A 14348-nucleotide genomic window follows, 5' to 3' on the forward strand; every position below is an offset into this window, starting at 1 on the left:
TCTATCTGTATGTTATGTTCATGCACTATCTCTTTCCTTACCCGCTGAGTTCCAACACTCACCACCCCGGAAAATGGTTTTCTTTCGTCAGGTAACAGGTAGATGAGTCATAGATGCTTGGAGAGTCTCGGCTGCCGGTCCCACGTCACACTCGAGGATAGTTCTTTTTCTGGTTTTAGTTTCCAACGCTATTTATGTTTTGGTTTTGTGAACTTGGTATTGTATGCTTCGATATGGTTTATGGAGTCTAGTCTGTTGGTTGCAGGTAATTTAGTTAGTGTCTTTGTCGGTCACACATTCGTTTTCCTTTTGTGATTTCCGCTGTGTTTACATTCAGTCGTGCGGGCTGAGTATTTATTGTTCTGTCTTCCGTAGTGTCTGTTTCTATGTTGTTCCAGCTGTGTAGGCTGATGGTTATGGATGATGTTGGTATGTCAGTTATTATTTTTATTCAGCCGTGTAGGCTTATTCAACTGTGCGGTTGTGATAGTTATATTCCATATATATTCCAGCCGAGTGTGGCAGATATATATTTTGTATGTAGTAATGTTTTATATTGTCCGCCGTACAGGGGAGGTGCTGTCGAAATTTCTTCGGACAGGGACCCCCCCGGGGCGTGACAATTTAGTGGTATCAGAGCTAAGTTACGAAGCCTATTTTTATGTTTCAAATTTTACGATTGTTTTTCATGTTCAAGATTTCGAGTTAATCTGATACCAATTTAGTGGTATCAGAGCTCAGGTTTTGCGAAGCCTATTTATGTGTTTCGGATTGTGCGATTTGTTTTTCGTGTTCGGTATTTTCGAGTTAATCTGATACCAATTTAGTGGTATCAGAGCATGGTTCGAGTCAAATGTTAGGTTTTGTGTTTTTCGGACTTTGATCTTGTTTCGATTTTTGATATTCGATGTTCCGATTATTTTGTTTTCCCTTTGTAAGTTGATTCCTCGATATGACTTTCGAGTTGTGGGATCAGGCAGTGGCAGGACATCTACAAGCTATAGGAGATATGTTTGTAAATTGTTATCATACATATTTATTAGTACTTGGTTTAGTTGTTTGTACCATGTGTTTATACCATATATAATTTGTGGTGTCAGTCATTGGCTAGATCAGAAATGGTGATATGTTGTCTTTTGATGATCTATTAGTGGATATTAGACTTGATAGCCTATTATTTAGCCTTTGATGTTGATAGTAACTTAAAGAGTATAATGTCTTGATATTTATGGAGTTGGTGATTTTAGTTGAAGGATATATTGTTGGTGCGGGTAGCACTAACGGTCTAACCCAGGTTTTGATGAATGACAAATAGGTTAAGTTAGTTGTGTTGTTGTCTGACACTTTGATCAAGTGTGCAGGAAAAGTCCAGCTAGGTCGACGGGCTGACCGGATAGCTGGCAAGAAGTCCAAGCGGGTCGACGGGCTGACCGGACGCTTGGCGAGAAGTCCAGCTAGGTCGACGGGTTGACCGGATAGCTGGCGAGAAGTCCAAGCGGGTCGACGGGCTGACCGGACGCTTGGCGAGAAGTCCAGACGGGTCTACGGGCTGACCGGACGTCTGGCAGGTAAGTGAGGTAAGTCACTGGAGGGGAGTGACTGTGAGGACGCGTTCCCGGGAAGGGGACATTAGGCGTCGATCCGGCTTAGATCCATTTCGGATGTCTAATTCGAGATCGTGACTAGATTCCGGTCTCGGAAAGACGGAATCTAAGTCATTCTCTCTTTATCTATCTGTTGAACTTTAACTGTGCTAACCATTTGTTTTACAGGATATATATTTGCCTCGGACTAACCTTGTTTTGCAGGAAAAAGGAGTCTTTCTGGAACAAGGTGGTCCGGGCGCCCGGAGGGGATCCGGTCGCCCGGAGGTCCGGGCGCCCGGAGGTCCGGGCGCCCGGAAGGGATCTGGGATCCCGGAAGGCGAATTTTATCCAGACACCTCGTCGCTACGTGGAGCATCTTGATTTGAGCAGTTACGTCACACTCCAGGCGCCCGGAAGGGATCCAGGCGCGCGGAACAGCATATAAAAGAAGCCCCAGATAGGAGCTTCAGCATCAACTTTGACTGAGAACTCTTCTGCTGATCTTGCTGCTCGACGTTCAAGTGCGACGCCAACAACGCTCCGACAAAAGTGCTCTTCCGGTTTTTGTTTAATTTTCTTTTTGTCGGTATTGCTTTATTATTACTAGCATCTCCTGTACTTTTTCTGTAATCATATTTCGACTTGCTAGTGATTGCCCAACGAAAGTGGTCAAGGACCACGGGCCTTCGAGTAGGAGTCGTCACAGGCTCCGAACGAAGTAAAAATATTTGTGTCTACTTTATCTTTTTCCGCTGCGCTTAAACTCTTGTTTTTTCGAATCAATATTCACCCCCCCTCTATCGAATCTAACGGTCCTACAAGTGGTATCAGAGCAGGTACCGCTCTGATTTGGTGCAACCACCAATCAGACAGGGGTGAATTTTTTTAATTAATTTTAAAACTGGTGTTTCGATAACTTAATATTTAACTAATCAATTTAAATTAGTGCAACACGAATATAGTTTTTTTTTCTTTTCTTCCCGCACTACTAATCCATGACCAAGTCTTGGGATATTTTTTAGTTATTTACCTGTGCACAGAATGTCCCAACAAGAAGGATTCAGCACAGTGCGACCTCCACTCTTCAACGGGGACGACTTCCCTTACTGGAAGAAGCGCATGGAGGTCTACCTTAAAACTGACTTTGACCAGTGGATGAGCATTACAAGACCTTACAAAATTCCAGTGGACAACGCCGGGAATCTAGTGGATCCTGAAGACTGGACAACAGATCTCAAGAAAAAAGCGTCAACAGAAAACAGAGCGATCAACACTCTACAGTGCGGACTAACAAGAGAAGAGCTAAACAGAGTCGGTCCACATAAGAACGCTAAAGAATTATGGGACAAACTAATCGAGCTGCATGAAGGAACAAGCGACGCTAAGGTAACAAAACGAGACCTGCTTTTAAATAAAATTTTTAATATAAAAATGCAGGAATGAGAAACAGCGAATCAACTCCACGCCAGGATCAAGGACATCCTCAACGGGCTCCATGCGATAGGTCACCAAATGGAGAACAGAGACTTAATAAGGTACGCTTTAAACGCTTTTCCACGTAATAGTTTGTGGGCATCAATAGTGGATGCCTACAAAATTTCTAAGAATCTTTCTAAATTAAAATTGGATGAGCTTTTCTGTGAATTAGAATTGCACGAACAAACTAATGCTGGAGCCGAGAAAGGTGTAGCCTTATTTGCAGGTGTTGGGTTCTTCGAGCCGCGAAAATCGCTTTTTCGCGTCGCGGAAACCCCGAAGGACCCAAAGCCGTAGATCCGTGCAAAGATTCGTATAAAAATTCGAAAAACTATTTCTTGTACGAGTTCAAAAACTGATCTACTACTTAGATCTATGAGGAAAAAGTGTTTACCCTTGATGCGATGCCCTTCGCGTTCCCGCTCGTCCAAATGATGCCGGATCTCAAGACCGTCAAGCGCCGGTCCTCTAGAAGTATCCACACGGACACACTAGATGGAGATGACCAAAAACCAAGGTGTGCTAGCACCTATGTGGTTCGGCCAAGGGAGGAGAGGGAGAGCTTGAGAGGGAGAAGGAGGAAGATGCACACAAGTGAATGAAAAATGAATTTTTTCACCCAAAAACCAAGTGGCCGGCCACATTTCAAAATTCACATTAATTGCATTAATTGTAATTAATATGAAACCATAAAATCACATTAATTGCATTAATTGCAATTAATATGAAACCATTAAGAGAGTGGCTTTGTTACTTCCATGAGGTGGCACCTATGATGATGTGGAACATCATTATTGGTCCACCTAATGCCAACTCACCAATGAGGTGGCAAAAAGGTCAAGTCAAAATTGACCTTTGGTCTTCCTTCTCAAGTCAAGTCAAACATGACTCCATCTCTACCATGGTGGATCTAATCCAACCATTTGATTCGAGCCAACTTAATATAATGAATCTAATTCATTAAATTAAATTGATTCAATGAGTCAAAATCTAAATTAGACTCATTTAACACATGAATCAACTTGAGTCGAACTCAAGTTAGCCCAATTAGGATTACTCTTAATCCAATTTGATTCATCAAATGAATCTAATCCTCTTAGTTCATCATATGAACCTAATCTCCACCTAATTGTCCTAAGTGTGTGACCCTATAGGTTCTTGTAACGTTGGCAATGCCCTAAACCCATTTAGGAGTATAAGTAATGAGCGGTATCTAGCAACACATCATTACTACCCAAGTTACAAGAATGTCGAGATCCGACATCACCTTGTGACTACCAATTGTGACTACTCACAAAATAATGACAAGTGTCCTTCTATCCTAGACATCTAGATTGATCAATATGAGGCATAGACCGTGTCATCCTCTAATCAATCTAAATCTTGAACTCCAAGTAGACTCACTTGATCAAATGAGCTCAACATCTAATGTTGACTCATTTGGGCATGGCCATGCACTTAGTGGTCTCACTCTATCAAGAATAGCGATGTCGCTCCCGTCATATGGGAGGGATAGATCCCATCTACATCACTCACATCCCTCTGCATAATTCGTTATATACCCAGTAATCGCCTTTATAGTCCACCCAGTTACGGGTGACGTTTGATGAAGCCAAAGTATGTAACTCCTTATGTAGGGATCCATGGTGACTTCAGGTCCAAGGACTAGTAGTCATACTAATAGCCACATGAGAAAGTATATGCCACTCATATAACGATCCATGATACTTTCTTATAGCGGGTCATTCAGTATACATTCTCCAATGCATACCCATGTGTCAACTTGATATCTCCATGTCCATGACTTGTGAGATCAAGTCATCGAGTTTACCTACATGCTAGTCTCATCGCATTAATATTATCCCTGAATGTTAATACTTGACTAGGAATGATTAAGAGTAGTGTTCTCTATATCATCTCACTATCGATTCAACCAATCGATTGATATAGGTAAGAATCTTCTACTCAAGGACACTATTATACTTAGTTTATTTGGCTCTAAAACAAATAAGCATAATAACCAAACTATTGCCTTTATTAATATAAGAATATGATATACATGAGTCCATACAATCATCAAATGATTGGCTCTAGAGCTCTAACTAACAATCTCCCACTAGCACTAGTGCCAATCAGTATAGCCTCTAAGGTCTAAAGACCTAGTGTGACCGTCATGCTTCCTCTGTGCCAAAGCCTTGGTCAAGGGATCTGCAATGTTAGCCTCTGTAAGTACTCTGCAAATCTTCACATCTCCTCTATCGATAATCTCTCGAATGAGATGGAAGCGTTGTAGAATGTGTCTGGTCCGCTATTGAGCATACCTTAGCCTACGCAATTGCTCCATTGTTATCACCATCGGCTCAATAGGAACTATCATTGTAACTCTTTACAGCTAGCTCATCATCGCCTCCATATATCAAGAAATATTCTTTAGTCCTTCGTAAGTACTTAAGAATATTCTTGATCGCTATCCAATGACTTTCCCGTGGATCTGACTGGTATCTGCTCGTCATGCTCAAAGCATACGAGACATCTGGTCGAGTACAAAGCATGACGTACATGATCGATCCTATGGCTGAGGCATAAGGGATCTGATCCATGCCTCTCTCTCTCTAGAAGAGGGACCTTGAGTCTTGAAAGACTCACGCCATGTGACATCGGCGAAATCCCTTGGAGTTCTGCATGGCAAACCCAAGGAGTACCTTGTCAATATATGTACTCGACTTAGGCCAAGCAATCTCTTAGATCTATCTCTATAGATCCGTATCCCTAGAATGCGGATGCCTCACCTAAGTCCTTCATTGAGAAGCAACTCCCTAGCCGTGTCTTGACAGATGAAGCATAGGGATGTCCTTCCCAATGAGTAGTATGTCATCCACATATAATATGAGGAAGACAACTATGTCCCCTACAACCTTCTTGTAGACACAAGGCTCATCTTCGTTCTTGATGAAACCAAACTGTTTGATCGCATCATCAAATCGAAGATTCCAGCTCCGAGAAGCTTGCTTTAGTCCATTAATGGACCTATGCAGCTTGCATACTCTGCTAGTATGCTGTGGATCTACAAAACCCTCAGGTTGTGTCATGTACACATCCTCGAGTAGGTTTCCATTCAGAAACGCGGTTTTGACATCCATCTGCCATATCTCATAGTCATGGTAGGCTGCAATAGCAAGCATGATCCGAATGGACTTAAACATCGTTACTGGAGAAAAGGTTTCATCATAGTCAATACCATGAATCTGCTTGAAACCTTTAGCTACCAAGCGACCCTTATAGATAAGTCCATCCATGTCAGTCTTTCTCTTAAAGACCCACTTGCACCCAATGAGTTTTACCCCTTCAGGTGGATCAACCAAAGTCCATACTTGGTTGGTGTACATGGATTATATTTCGGATCTCATGGCTTCTAGCCATTTCTCAGAATCTGGTCTCATCACAGCTTCTTGATAGGTGGTAGGCTCATCCTCTATGAGCACAATGTCATCATGGTCAGACAAGAGAAATGAGTATCTCTCAGGCTGACGACGTACCCTATCAGACCTGCGAAGAGGTATGTCTACTTGAACTGGTTGTTATTCCTCAACTCCTTATGGAACAACATCATCCACAACACTTTGTGGTTCCAGTTCAATTTCCATCGAGGCATCAGTGCTATTGTTCGCATCTTGAACTTCTTCAAGATCGAACGTGCTCCCACTAGTCTTTCTAGAAACAAAATTCCTTTCTAGAAAGACCCCGATCTTGCCACAACTACCTTGTCTTGTTGGAGAATGTAAAGTAATATCCTTAGTTTCCTTGGGATATCGATGAAATAGCACTTGTCGGTTTGGGTCCTAATTTGTCTGAGACTTGACGTCTTACGTAAGCCTCACAGCCCCAAATCCTCATGAAAGACACCTGGGCATCTCTCCCAGACCATATCCTATATGGTGTCTTTATCACGGCCTTTGATGGAACTCGGTTGAGTATGAAAGCTGCCGTGTCTAGAGCATATCCCCATAGATATGTCGGAAGATCTGTGTGACTCATCATAGATCGTACCATATCTAATAAGGTACGATTCCTCCTTTCGGATACACCATTCCACTGTGGTGTTCCAGGAGGAGTGAGTTGAGATAAAATCCCACACTCAGCTAAGTAGTCACGAAACTCATGGCTTAAGTATTCACCACCTCGATCTGATCGAAGTACCTTAATACTCTTGCCAAGCTGGTTCTGTACTTCATTCTTGAATTCTTTGAACTTTTCAAAGGATTCGGACTTATGTGTCATCAAGTACACATAACCGTATCTACTAAAATCATCAGTAAATGTGATGAAGTATCTATAACCGCCTCTAGCAGCAACATTGAAAGGGCCACATACATCACTATGTATGAGTCCTAACAAATCAGTTGCTCTCTCGCTATGCCCACTAAAGGTTGTCTTGGTCATCTTGCCTCGTAGGCATGACTCGCATATCTCATATGATTCAAAATAAAATGAGTCCAGCAAACCATCCTTATGGAGCTGGGATAAGCGCTTGTCATTTATATGACCTAAGCGACAGTGCCAGAGGTAAGTTTGGTTCAAGTCATTCGACTTGATCCTCTTGGTATTTATGTTATAGACAGGGCTCTCTAGGTCTAGAATGTAGAGTCCGTTTATCAGAGGTGCACTACAATAGAACATATCGTTTAAAAAGACGGAACAACATTTGTTCTTTATTATAAACGAGTATCCTCTCTTGTCCAAACAAGAAACTGATATTATGTTCTTTGTCAAGGCACATAACAACAATCGTCTAATTCTAGTACTAGCCCAGAGGGCGTAGATAGATGATAAGTTCCTACAGCAAAGCAGCAACCCTGCTCCATTGCCTACTCGTAGTCTACCTCACCCTTGTCAATGCCCTGCTATTCCTTAGCGCTTGTACATTAGTATAAATGTAAGCACATCCGGATCTAATACCCACGATGAAGAAATAGAGAGGTTGACTTCTATAACATGTATACCTGAAGTAGAAATCTTATTTCTCTTCTTTTAAGATCTTCCAGGTATTCTTTGAGTTCAGGCCTTGCTTGTCCTTGATATAGGTGACGAAGATGTTCAACCATATCGTAGCGCTCATCAACTGTTGCTTCTGAAGCTCGAGTTCATGGTTGCGAGCATAAGACAAGACACATCTAATCGCCATCTTGATGCTTCTTGTAAGCATCTTGGTCCGCTTCAGCGTGGCGTGGCGGGAGGAGCCCGAATGGGCTGCTCCCGACGCATGATTCGTTCTTGGGTGAGAACTATTCTCTGTGCACCAGTCCGGAAATTTGCTCCGTTGAGCTTGTCCTTCTTAAGGGCGGATCAGAGAGAAAATGTTTGTATTTGACGTCATGGTTATCTACAACAGAAAAATTTGCGAAATAAATATCATATTCTTTTAAAATCATTTAATTAGGCATTTTAATTAAATGATGCTCCCACCGAATTCTATAATTCTTGTGGGACAAGATCCACATCATACTAACCTTGAGTTAGCTTTGGCTATACGCCCAAGGCTTAGTATGATCGGTAGGTAACGATTACCAATTACATCTCTATGCAACTCTTGTTTATAGAATCAATATCCGATTTATATTAAAACTCGAGTTAGCTTTGGCTAATACGCCCGAGAGTTAATATAGATGTGATATTGACCTATCTTTCCAACTATTGGAAGAATGCCTATAGTTGACTCGATCCAACCGAGTAACTATGAATACTCAATCTAATTGAGTTTGTATTCACCCATGCGTTGATAGACGGGACCAAGATTGTCCCTCCGTACCCTACCAAGATAATATGTATTGCTCTGCTTTGGCAGATTCAACAATACATGTGATCGAGGTAGTGATAGGTATCACGACACGGTTAGGCATTTTAGAGTTGGTTCGATCTAGATCTAATCTAATCGAGAAGAATGCATCTTGTGCACGACTTAGATCTAATCTAATCGCAAGGGTGCATCATGTGTACGACTTAGATCTAATCTAATCGTTAAGGCACTAATTAATTAATTAATTATTAAACATGCATCAAATACATAATAATTAATTAATTAATCTATTTGTGATTTACTCATGGCCCTACTACGATCTTCTCAAGCCAATGAGAAGATCGATTGGTCAACCTAGGGTCAACAGCTTCTCCAAGCGTCTCCCTTTGACCACCTTGTGTTGCTCGTGCCCGCCTCGGAACTCCGTCTCGTGTGGACCCTCCACCGCTCCAATTTGTACATTACAATTTGAAACTCGAGTTACATTCGAGTCTAAATCTAATTTACAACAAGAATAAAAGACGAGGCACGACGCGCAGGTCGCGAATAATAAAATAAATACAACACGCGAAAACACATCACGACACGCAGGCCGTATTATGAATTACAACACAACCAATCATATTGGGCTTTGGGCCATGACTATCACAAATTAATATATATAATTCAAAATTATATATTTTCATAATTTTCTATAATTTTAAAATTAATTTTTACAATTTTACAAGTAAAATTTCCCGGCGGTCCCGTTTAGCGGTTTCGGGCGCAATCGCGGAACGGATCCCCTTGCGGGGCCCAGGGGCAGCGCCCCTACCCGCGATCTAACCATCGCGAGGGTTCCTTTGCGATCCAACAGCGCCTAAACCCGCTGTCCCAAAACGATTTGGGCCGAGACATTACCATTTCGGAAAAATCTTCCCGACGGGTTCGTTTTTAGCGATTTCGGGTGCGATCGCGGAGCAAATCCCCTTGCGGGGTTAGGGGCAGCGCCCCTACCCACGATCTAACCATCGTGAGTTGCTCCGTTGCGATCTAAAGGCACCCGAGTCCGCTGTCCCAAAAGATTTTGGGTCGAAACGAAGCCGTTTGGGAAAATTCTTCCCGATAGCCGAAGCCTACAAGTGCCGAGACACTTGTGCTTCGCCTATAAGAAAAATTACCCATAAAACCATAAAAATTGAATTTTTACAGAAAATCACAGAAGCTTTTGTTTTCCAAAACCAAAAACTAACTCGTACAAGTCTTTGCACGTGGCTCTGGTACCACTGTTGGGTTCTTCGAGGTCGCGGAAACCCCGAAGGACCCAAAGCCGTAGATCCGTGCAAAGATTCGTATAAAAATTCGAAAAACTATTTCTTGTACGAGTTCAAAAACTGATCTACTACTTAGATCTATGAGGAAAAAGTGTTTACCCTTGATGCGATGCCCTTCGCGTTCCCGCTCATCCAAATGATGCCGGATCTCAAGACCGTCAAGCGTCGGTCCTCTAGAAGTATCCACACGGACACACTAGATGGAGATGACCAAAAACCAAGGTGTGCTAGCACCTATGTGGTTCGGCCAAGGGAGGAGAGGGAGAGGGAGAGCTTGAGAGGGAGAAGGAGGAAGATGCACACAAGTGAATGAAAAATGAATTTTTTCACCCAAAAACCAAGTGGCCGGCCACATTTCTACCATCATATATTTAGTTGAAGGATATATTGTTGGTGCGGGTAGCACTAACGGTCTAACCCAGGTTTTGATGAATGACAAATAGGTTAAGTTAGTTGTGTTGTTGTCTGACACTTTGATCAAGTGTGCAGGAAAAGTCCAGCTAGGTCGACGGGCTGACCGGATAGCTGGCAAGAAGTCCAAGCGGGTCGACGGGCTGGACGCTGGCGAGAAGTCTAGCTAGGTCGACGGGCTGACGGATAGCGAGAAGTCCAAGCGGTCGACGGGCCGACCGAACGCTTGGCGAGAAGTCCGCACGGTCGACGGGCTGGCCGGACGTCTGGCGTGTAAGTGAGGTAAGTCACCGGAGGGAGTGACCGTGAGGACGCGCGTTCCGAAGGGGACATTAGCGCCGATCCGGCTTAGATCCATTTCGGATGTCTAAGTCGAGATCGTGACAAGATTCCGGTCTCGGAAAGACGGAATCTAAGTCATACTCTCTTTATCTATCTGTTGAACTTTAAGTGCTAACCATTTGTTTTATAGGATATATATTTGCCTCGGACTAACCTTGTTTTGCAGAAAAGGAGCTTTCTGGAAAAAGGTGGCGCTTGAAGGATCGTCGCCGAGGCGAATTTTATCCAGACACCTCGTCGCCACGTGGAGCATCTTGATTTGAGATTACGTCACACTCCAGGCGCCAAGGGATCAGCGCCGAAAAGACATATAAAAGAAGCCCTTGAGCTTTGAGCCAAAGATCAACTTCTGAGAAACTCTCACTCGATCTGCCGCCGGACGTTCAAGTGCGCGCCAACAACGCTCCGACAAAAGTGCTCTTCCGATTTTTGTTTAATTTTCTTTTTGTCGGTATTGCTTTATTATTACTAGCATCTCCTGTACTTTTTCTGTAATCATATTTCGACTTGCTAGTGATTGCCCAACGAAAGTGGTCAAGGACCACGGGCCTTCGAGTAGAAGTCGTCACAGGCTCCGAACGAAGTAAAAATATTTGTGTCTACTTTATCTTTTTCCGCTGCGCTTAAACTCTTGTTTTTTCGAATCGATATTCACCCCCCCTCTATCGAATCTAACGGTCCTACATATATTACATACTTTGTGCCAGTGATCTTGTTTTGGGGTATGTTGATGTACGGACATGAGGAGTCCTTGATATTGCTATTCAGGTTGGCAGTGCCCTAGATATTTTTATAGACCCGATGTATAGAGTATCGATTTACTCGCGTTGGTTTGGTTAGTAGAGGACTGATCTACTCTTATTAGCTTGATCAGTAGGAGATCGACTTACTCTTTCATAGGTCTAAGGCTCCATATATATATAGCAATTATGGAAAGGGAAAATGCAGAGAATAATATTGTGAACTTTGAAGTTTGATTCTTTGTGTGTCAACAAGTGAAGGCAGAATATCCGAGTGACGTAGTGGAAGTAAGATGAGTCCATAATCCACAGAAGCATCCTTTTCGGTTAAGGCTTTGATCATGACACTATGATGGACTAGTTATGGGTGTGTTATTTGGTTGTTGTCCTTAGATGAGGATTCCTGAGTTAGTAGTAAATTTGGGGACCAAATTTTTATTAGTGGGGGAGAATGTAAAATCCGGCAATTAAATAATAGAGGTTATTGGACGAATAATCTTAACAGAATTTTTAGGAATTTTTAGAAATTTTCTGGGAATTAATTGGAGTTCGTATGAGGTACGTTAAGGAGATCAATTATTGGGCCAAGGAATAGTCTGTTTAAGTTACCCGATCTAAACGAGGAAATGTTTAATTTCCTTAAATGTTTTCTTTTTCCTTCTCTTTAAAAAAAAACTCGCCGTGCCCTAACCATATGAAAAATGTTGATCCTCTTCCTCCCTCAACCTCTCGCGATGCCGCCCGAACCCCTCTTCCCCCACGCCCGCGCGCGCCGCTACCTCTCGTGAAGCCACAGTCGCCTCTCCTTTCTTCTCTCTCGGTTCCGGCCGCCCCATCGCCGGACCTCTTCCCTTCCGAGCCAACGCCGTCGACGCCTAACCTCTCCTCTCTTGCGTCACCGCCGACCGCCTTGGCCCGACACCGATCGCCGGCCACCCATGCGCCGAACCTCCTTCCCTCTCCCTCGTGTGTTCCCGAGACCGGAGCCGGCCTCTTCCCAGTCCTCGCGCACCAGCACCACAGCAAGCCGACGATCCTCCTCATGCAGGCACTAGCCGTCGACCCAAGGCAGTCGACCCCTCTTCCTCACATGGAGGTATGCCCTAACTGATCCGACAATTAGTTCCTTCATTGATAGGTATGGATGGGTAGGATAGCAGTGACGTTTGGGTCTTGATTTTGTATCCTTGCAAGGTTTTCGCTTGATTTCCAAATGGGTTTTGAAGGATTCGGTTGGGCTGGTTGGTGTTTGTTCCTTCCCTTAGTTTTGAAAAGCTTTGATAGTTTGTTGAGGTTTATGCTTTGATTGTTAATTTTTTTTTACTAATTCCTGGTTACTTTGAAGAGGTTGAATGAATTTGGGAATGTGTATGTTCGATTCGATGATGTGTCATTTCTTCGATAAATTATGGTTTCTCTGTGGATTTAATTCAAAGGTGTACTGCTTTATTGCATAACTTGGGATGATTAGGAGTTGTGGTTTGACTTTGTGATATTGATCTTGCTACCTTGCGTTGTCTTTAGATTTTTGAACTCTGTGATAGATATGAATAGGTTGGCATGATTTCAATTGTTTCTGTGGGAAGCTTAAACTGGGCATGCTCCAAATGAAGCGCCACATGTGTTAGATTTGAGAGCTTGTAAATGGTTTTAGGTTTCTAGAGTTACTATTTTCAAAGGTTTCTTCCATTGTTGATCGAATTGGATAGAGGGATTGTAGTTTTGGTGAACCAATTTAATAGGTTTTCATTCCTTTTGATGGTTTCAAATTCGTTTGGACAGACTTAAGAGTTGTGAATTGATCTTATGATAACTTTGGATTTCTGAGCATATTTGTATATCCCGAACACATGTCAATATTGTTTTGGTTTCGGTAAATAACCCTAAATTCTGGATGGATTTCAAATTCGTTTGGACAGACTTAAGAGTTGTGAATTGATCTTATGATAACTTTGGATTTCTGAGCATATTTGTATATCCCGAACACATGTCAATATTGTTTTGGTTTCGGTAAATAACCCTAAATTCTGGATGGATTTGGATGAATCGAGGTTCATAGTTGGATTAGGGTTTTTCCCTAATTAAATTGGGTTTCGGTTTACCTAGTGTCGTTATGAAATTAGCTAAACTGTACATCACGTGATTTGCAGGACGTTGATTGAAGACGGTTGACACGATCTGCATATAAAGGCGGGTACTTCTTGCTTTGTTTTCTTTTAGTACTTTGACCTTGGTGCATGAATTATTTTGGTTAAGGACTGTTTACCTTGACTCCACTCTTATTTTTCTTGCACTTGATACTTCCACGTGATCTTTGAGATATTCGTTTCCATATCTACACAGTCTCTTGTTGTTGTCCATGACCCGTAGCAGATACTAAATATCATATTTGTATGCTTTAACTATTGTTTGTTTATGTACCGTATTGAGCATGCTGGCTTCATGTAGCATACCTGTTTCTGCTTATATATATATGATGACTGTTGCATTGTTCGCATCCTCGACCACTCGTGAGAGTGGTAGCTGGAGTTGATGCCGCTTGTCCTGTCGTGCCGCACTCGGCCACTCGTGTGAGTGGTAGCTGGAGTACGAGCAGCAGGGACCCCGTCGCAGATGTAGCTAGTTAGCTACTATGCAACTGCCCCCTCGGCAATTTGTGTGAGTGGTAGCTGGAGTGGTGTACAGT

Source organism: Zingiber officinale, chromosome 8A (assembly GCF_018446385.1).
Source record: "Zingiber officinale cultivar Zhangliang chromosome 8A, Zo_v1.1, whole genome shotgun sequence".
Taxonomy (NCBI): domain Eukaryota; kingdom Viridiplantae; phylum Streptophyta; class Magnoliopsida; order Zingiberales; family Zingiberaceae; genus Zingiber; species Zingiber officinale.